This window comes from Bufo gargarizans, chromosome 2 (assembly GCF_014858855.1).
Source record: "Bufo gargarizans isolate SCDJY-AF-19 chromosome 2, ASM1485885v1, whole genome shotgun sequence".
Taxonomy (NCBI): Eukaryota; Metazoa; Chordata; class Amphibia; order Anura; family Bufonidae; genus Bufo; species Bufo gargarizans.
In genome coordinates this window covers 651204098-651212524 of record NC_058081.1, presented here as the reverse complement: position 1 = coordinate 651212524, position 8427 = coordinate 651204098, and positions in this window count along the sequence as shown.

Here is an 8427-nt window from a genome sequence, read left to right as displayed (position 1 = left end):
CTGTCCTGGGACTGAGTATGACAGGAAGGAGAGATCTCTCCTCTCTCTCTAAGACGCCTGTCAATACGAACGGCCTGAGACATAGCAGAGTCCAAGGAAATAGGCCTTTCATGAAAGGCAAATGCATCTTTCAAACCCTCTGAAAGACCATGGCAAAATTGACTTCGGAGTGCAGCATCATTCCAACCAGTATCAGCTGCCCATCTCCGAAATTCTGAGCAGTATATCTCTGCGGATTGTTTACCCTGCCATAATAGACGTAGTCTAGACTCAGCCAGAGCAATACGATCCGGATCATCATATATCTGACCCAGGGCTAAAAAGAATTCATCCACTGAACGGAGGGGCCGTGCCCCCTCCGGCAGCGAAAAGGCCCAGGACTGAGCGTTACCCCTGAGCAGCGATATAATGATCCCCACCCTCCGTTCTTTATCACCAGAGGAATGGGGAAGAAGGCGAAAATGGAGTTTGCAAGCCTCTCTAAAACGCACAAAATTCTCTCTACCGCCGGAGAACGTATCCGGGAGCGAGATCTTAGGCTCCGAACAAACTCCATTAACGCCAGCTGAACCGGTCACTTGAAGCTGAGAAAAAGTCTTACGAAGATCAGCTACCTCCAATGAAAGACCCTGGAAGCGTTCAGCCAAAAGTGAAACCGGATCCATGCTTGAGACGGTTTTGGCGGCTTATAATGTCACGGATGGTGTACAGGAAACAAGACAATGTAACATGCATATATGACTCACTGGATCCAAAGCTAAGGAACCAAAAGGGAGACCCCTGCACCAGACGTGGCACTTTCCCTGGCTGCTCAGCCTATGCATAGATCCGAATGGTGGAGGTTTGCATATCCACGTACCTCGACTATATAACACCTGAACACCCTACAATAGTGAGGGGACACGATCACCGGCTCCCTACAGCAGACACGGAGGGAGTCAGGGTCACCTGGGATCCAGCAAACAGAAAATAACAGAAAAATGAACAGCACTTAACTTAGTAGCAGGCTGGGAAACAGGATAGCATGCACACACAGTCCAGGAAGTTGGATAAGCCGCCCCATAATGCATTATGGGGCGGAATTTAAAGGGATGCAATTAGTCCAACTGCAAGACAGCTGAGAGAGGCTAACGAGATTAGAAACTGAACATCACAACACAGAAACTTAAGGGGGAGGTTCTGAAAGGCTTCTGTCAGAGCTTCTCAGCTGTCTGGTTGTGACACCTGTGCGTTCATGGCGGACAGGAGTGCTGGTCCGGTGTGGCTCTCTGCTTTCAGGCAAGTCAACCCCAAGACAGCGTGACACTGTCGTATCCGGGATGTGGAATAGCCCCTGGGGAGCTGGGGGGATTCAGTTGATGTGCAGCCAGACGCCGCAGCAGAAGAGGACTCAGCCGAGGAGGTTATGGAAGAGGATGGAGTAGGAGGAGTAGAAGAGGTGGCAGTAGGCCTGCCTGCAAGTCGTGGCGGTGTCACCAACTCCGCTGCAGAGCCACGCTTTCCATGCTTGGCAGCCGTCAGCAGGTTGACCCAATGCGCAGTGTAGGTGATATACCTGCCCTGACCGTGCTTTGCAGACCAGGTATCAGTGGTCAGATGTACCCTTGCCCCAACACTGTATGCCAAAGATGCCATGACTTCCTTTTCAATGACTGAGTAGAGGTTTGGGATTGCCTTATTTGAAAAAAAAATTTGTCCGGGTACCTTCTACTGTGGTGTCCCAATAGCGACAAATTTTTTGAAGGCCTCAGACTCCACCAGCTGGTATGGTAAAAGCTGGTGGGCTAAGAGTTCCGTCAAGCCAGCTGTCAGACGCCGGGCAAGGGGGTGACTCTGTGACATTGCCTTCTTACGCTCAAACATTTCCTTTACAGACACCTGACTGTGGGCAGATGAGATGGAACTGCTGAAGGTGAGAGGCGGAGTGGCGGGTGGTTGAGAGCGGGCAAGGAGGACAGCAGTGGTTGACGTGGCTGAAGATGCTGGACCAGGAGGAGGATGGTGGCTTTGAGCTTGTGTGCTGCTTCTACTCGTCATCATCTGTTGATCCCATAGGTGTTTGTGATGTGCGATCAAATGCCTTTGCAAAGCAGTTGTACCTAGGTGGGTGTTGGATTTCCCACGACTCAGTTTCTTTTGGCACAGGTTGCAAATGGCATCGCTGTTGTCAGAGGCAGACACACAAAAAAAATGCTACACTGTTGAGCTTTGTAATGACGGCATTCTGGTGGTGGCAACAGCATGTGTTGATTGGCGTGCTGTCTGGCTGACCCCGGGTGCCGATACATGCTGTCTGACCCCTGCTTCCAACTCGTCTCCTCCTTCTCTCTGTCTCCCCTTTTGAACTTTCCCCCTCTTCTTCTTCTCTTCGAGCAGGCACCCACGTGGCATCCACGGACACATCGTCATCATCAACCGCTTCACTTGTATCTGACACCTCAGCAAAGGAAGCAGCAGCGGGTACAACATCATCATCATCACACCGTACGTCCATGTGTGTGATGCTGCCTGACTGAGACATATCCCTGCTATCTACATCCCCTGGCAATAATGGTTGCGCATCACTAATTTCATCCAACTGATGTGTAAATAACTCCTCTGAGGGATCAAGTGAAGTGGCTGTGGTGGTAGTGGTGGTGCTGGCGGCGGGCGGGAGAGTGGTAACTTGAGAGCAGGTGACCAAAGCTGAGCTGGAGGAGGATGGTGCGTCAAGGTTCTTAGCGGAAGCTGTTGAAGATTGGGTGTCCTGTGTAAGCCAGTCAACTATTTTTTCCGAATTTTTTGGGTTCAGGGTACGTGGCTTCTGAACACTGGGCATTATTCCAGGGCCAGTGGAAATCACAGCACCACGACCACGACCACGACGGCCCTGCGGGGTGGCCTGCCTCTGCCTGACATTTTTTTTTAGATAAGTGGTACTATGCGTGCAAGGTACTCTGCCACCCCATATAAGAGGTGGGCAGTGGGCACAGTACAGTCTGTGTGGGCCTGACACACACGGGCTTGCAATTTGCAAATGTGATAATATCACAGAATTTTTTTAATACATTTATTTTTTATCTGCAAGGTATTTGAGTGAATGACACCCTGTAACGGTATGAGTGCAGGCCTAGCCACTAGCCAGTGGCCACAATACAGTCTGTGTGGGCCTGACACACACGGCCTTGCAATTTGCAAATGTGATTATATCCCAGAACAAAATTTACTAGAATTTTTTTTATCTGCAAGGTATTTGAGTGAATGACACCCTGTAACGGTATGAGTGGAGGCCTAGCCACTCGCCAGTGGCCACAATACAGTCTGTGTGGGCCTGACACACAGGGGCTTGCAAATGTGATTATATCACAGAAAAATATTAAATAGAATTTTTTTTAATCTGCAAGGTATTTTCTGTCACACCCTGTATGAATGGTGTGCACACAGTGCTGTCTGTGACTGAGCCTGCAGCCTCTCACACACGGGCAGCCAGGCAACTGCAATATATATATATATATATATATATAAAAAAAAAAGAAAAAAGCAGACTGATGTACCAGCCCTGAAAAGGGCTTTTTGGGGTGCTGTCTGGACGCTGTCCTTACAGCAGATGAGTCTGTGGACACTTCCCTATTGAATCAGCAGCAGCTACACTGTCCCTCCTCTCACTGTGAATGCAGCTTCCGAATGAATCTAAAATGGCTGCTGTCCAGGAGGTGGGAGGGTCTGGGAGGGAGGTGGGAGGGTCTGGGAGGGAGGGTCTGCTGCTGATTGGCTGGAATGTGTCTGCTGACTGTGAGGTAGAGGGTCAAAGTTTACTCAATGATGATGTATAGGGGGCGGACCGAACATCGCATATGTTCGCCCGCAGCGGCGAACGCGAACAAGCTATGTTCGCCGGGAACTATTCGCCGGCGAATAGTTCGGGACATCACTACCCCTTAGTGTTGATAGCGAATATTCTAATCGCTAATTTTTATCGCAAATATAATACATTGCGGATTTTCACAATCAAGTAAATAATGACTGGAGATCACGAATTTGAAAATTTATGGCGAATATTTGGCCAAAAATTCTTGAAATTTCGCAAATTCGAATATTGCCTATGCCACTCATCACTAGTGATTATGTGGCTGGAGGTACATTAGGCAGTCACTTGATAAAAAAAATTCTATAGGCCATAGGAGTAGAGGCCCCAAAAATTAGGCATTCACCTGACAGAAAAGGCCTTTTATGGCGCTGTATATACATAAGACAAGGAACATATTTGTGGGCTGGCATGAGGAAATTCAATTACACGTGGTCGTCACAGGTGTTGAATTCCAACTAGATCCATGCCTCTTTCATTTTTAGAAATATGAGGTAGTCCACACTGTCGTAAGCTAGGCGAGTGCTACGCTTGTGGCAGGCGCAGCACTATGAAGTGCCTTTTGCGCTGTGGCATTAGAAGAATTTTGGTATCTCTGACTTTTAGTCTAACCAGACTGTCTGTTACTCTGTAATTCCTTAGTTTAAAGAGCACACCAAATGCTTGAAATAACTTTTTTATTAACTTCAACTTTTCATCATATAACACTGCCGCCTTCGCAGCAGATAGTCCATGTACAAAACACGTGTTGAAAAAATATCACAAAATGGCGGTATGCATAAGATGGTGGTTCAACTGTTCAATCTTGTCATTCAACAAAAAATGGTGGATATATTTCTCTCTTGAGTATCTGTACTCTCACTTTAAGTTATTTAAGCACTTTATGATCTCTCTGAGAGGTACAGTCAGGTCCATAAATATTGGGACATCAACACAATTCTAACATTTTTGGCTCTATTCACCACCACAATGGATTTAAAATTAAACAAACAAGATGTGCTTTACCTGCAGACTGTCGGCTTTACCCGCAGACTGTCACCTTTACCTGCAGACTGTCAGCTCTACCTGCACACTGTCAGCTTTACCTGCAGACTGTCACCTTTACCTGCAGACTGTCACCTTTACCTGCACACTGTCAGCTTTACCTGCAGACTGTCAGCTTTACCCGCAGACTGTCAGCTTTACCTGCAGACTGTCAGCTGTAATTTGAGGGTATTTACATCCAAATCAGGTGAACGGTGCAGGAATTACAGCAGTTTGCATCTGTGCCTCCCACTTGTTAAGGGACCAAAAGTAATAGGACAATTGTCTTCTCCGCTGTCCCATGGCCGGTGTGTGTTATTCCCTCATTATCCCAATTACAATGAGCAGATACAAGGTCCAGAGGTCATTTCCAGTTTGCTATTTGCATTTGGAATCTGTTGCTGTCAACTCTCAAGATAAGATCCAAAGAGCTGTCACTATCAGTGAAGCCATCATTAGGCTGAAAAAAACAAACAAACCCATCAGAGAGATAGCAAAGACATTAGGCCTGGCCAAAACAACTGTTTGGAACATTCTTAAAAAGAAGGAACGCACCGGTGAGCTCAGCAACACCAAAAGACCCGGAAGACTACGGAAAACAATTGTGGTGTATGACCGAAGAATTCTTTTCCTGGTGAAGAAAACACCCTTCACAACAGATGGAGAGATCAAGAACACTCTCCAGGAGGTAGGTGGATGTGTGTCAAAGTCAACAATCAGGAGAAGACTTCGCCAGAGTGAATACAGAGGGTTCACCACAAGATGTAAACCATTGGTGAGCCTCAAAAACAGGAAGGCCGGATTAGAGTTTGCCAAACGACATCTAAAAAAGCCTTCACAGTTCTGGAACAACATCCTATGGACAGATGAGACCAAGATCAACTTGTACCAGAGTGATGGGAAGAGAAGAGTATGGAGAAGGAAAGGAACTGCTCATGGTCCTAAGCATACCACCTCATCAGTGAAGCATGGTGGTGGTAGTGTCATGGCGTGGGCATGTATGGCTGCCAATGGAACTGCTTCTCTTGTATTTATTGATGATGTGACTGCTGACAAAAACAGCAGGATGAATTCTGAAGTGTTTTGGGCAATATTATCTGCTCATATTCAGCCAAATGCTTCAGAACTCATTGGACGGCGCTTCACAGAGCAGATGGACAATGACCCAAAGCATACTGCAAAAGCAACCAAAGAGTTTTTTAAGGGAAAGAAGTGAAATGTTCTGCAATGGCTGAGTCAATCTCCGGACCTGAATCCGATTGAGCTGCATTTCACTTGCTGAAGACAAAACTGAAGGGAAAATGCCCCAAGAACAAGCAGGAACTGAAGACAGCTGCAGTAGAGGCCGGGCAGAGCATCACCAGGGATGAGACCAGCGTCTGGTGATGTCTATGCGTTCCAGACTTCAGGCTGTAATTGACTGCAAAGGATTTGCAACCAAGTATTAAAAAGTGAAAGTTTGATTTATGATTATTATTATGTCCCATTACTTTTGGTCCCTTAACAAGTGGGAGGCACAGATGCAACTGCTGTAATTCCTGCACCATTCACCTGATTTAGATGTAAATACCCTCAAATTAAATCTGACAGTCTGCAGTTAAAGCACATCTTGTTCGTTTCATTTCAAATCCATTGTGGTGGTGTATAGAGCCAAAAATGTTAGAATTGTGTTGATGTCCCAATATTTATGGACCTGACTGTATATCTGAGATTTGACCGATAGTTCTACTGATCTGTATGCAATTTGTAGTTTGCAATTGGTGGAACTGCAAGTAAACACATATAACCAGTTCAGTATACAGCTCTAATCACACTATTAACAATAGGAACCCATCATAACTGTATTAAATACCTATTTTGGCCTCTTTGCTTCCATAAAACTGAACTCTCAGTGGAGTGAATGTCTCTTCAGCTCCTGTCTCTGGTGAATAATGATTCTAGCAGTAGGAGCTGGGGGAATTCCCAGACAGGCTGTGTGTGAGGCTGGCTGTGATTGGTAAAAACACTTGCTGCATGAAAAGCTGGCTGTGATTGGTAAAAATCCTTGCTGTATGAGAAGCTGGCTATGAGTGGTCTAGACTTTTGCCCAGTAACAACAGATTAACACTATGCTTTCTGTTGTTTCTGCTGTGTCACTGAGCTTACCTTACATTACAAAATGAATCTTAAAAGCATATTATCTTTTTCTGCTTCTGTGAACACAAAATATAAGTTATATGACATCCAAAACATGATGTTACAGTAAATAACTATGCTTTTGTCTTTAACACATAAACATAGGAACTGTATTAAGGCTAATGGCAGGTTTAGCTGTATACACATATAAGCTATACTAGCACCTAGTACAGGTCTTAGCTGGCCAGCTACATTCCCACCAAAATTACCTATAATTCTATGTTCTTAGTGGTAGGACTTGAACATGAATTTGAGGAATTTTCCATCAGGTTCTCAACTTCCAAGTGTCTTTTATCACTCTCAAGTAGAACAACTAACTTCTGTATAGGACGTTCCAACTTGAGTGGAGTAGTGAGACGTTTTCCTTTTTTGTCAAGTTTTGAGTCTCCTATTTGTAACAACACTCTTCATACTAGTTTGAGACCATCATCTACATAAAAGTTTTTCTTCAGAAAATTTCGTCTATTTACAGATGCCTTACTAGGCAGAAAACCCTATCTTGACCCAGGTGTTAAAACTTCACTTTTATTAGAATAGTTCTAAAAAGTATATATATTGAATGGATGCAACATGGGGGGGCAGTCTTAGATTTTAACTGCTCTGCACCTCCTCATAGCTACCAACACCTAACAGTCATGGTGCCGATGGTGTTTGGTGCAGTTTAAAGGGGTTGTCCGGGTTCGGAGCTGAACCCGGACATACCCTTATTTACACCCCGGCAGCATCCCTGAGCCTAGCATCGGAGCATCTCATGCTCCGATGCGCTCCTGTGCCCTACACTAAATCGCGCAGGGCATGGGCTCTTGTGTTTTCAATAACACACTGCCGGGCGGTAACTTCCGCCCGGCAGTGTGTTCGGTGACGTCACCGGCTCTGAGGGGTGGGCTTTAGCTCTGCCCTAGCCATTTTACTGGCTAGGGCAGAGCTAAATCCCGCCCCTCAGTGCCGGTGACGTCACCGGGGTTCCTGTCAGACCCATGGAGAGCCCCGGTACGTCACCGGAACTCCTAAAAATGCCTTTGCCCTGTGCAATTTAGCGCAGGGCAAAGGAGAGCATCGGAGCATGAACTGCTCTGATGCTCATGTCAGGGGGGCTGCCGGGGTGAAAATGGAGGGATGTCCGGGTTCAGCTCTGAACCCGGACAACCCCTTTAAGTTTTCAGTGCACTGTGGCACATGCTGGACACTGAGTCCCTGGTGCGGTTTCAGTCAATTCAGTTTGTGAACCAATCACACGACTAATGTGATACATTCAAAGTAGTTTTCATACCACTTTAGTAGGCTGCCAAAACACCATTTTCAGTGTGTAGCATAACCGCGGATGGTGTGACGGCAGCGTGCCACAGCAGCACCTTGTCTATGAGGGATATTTATTGACAGATAGC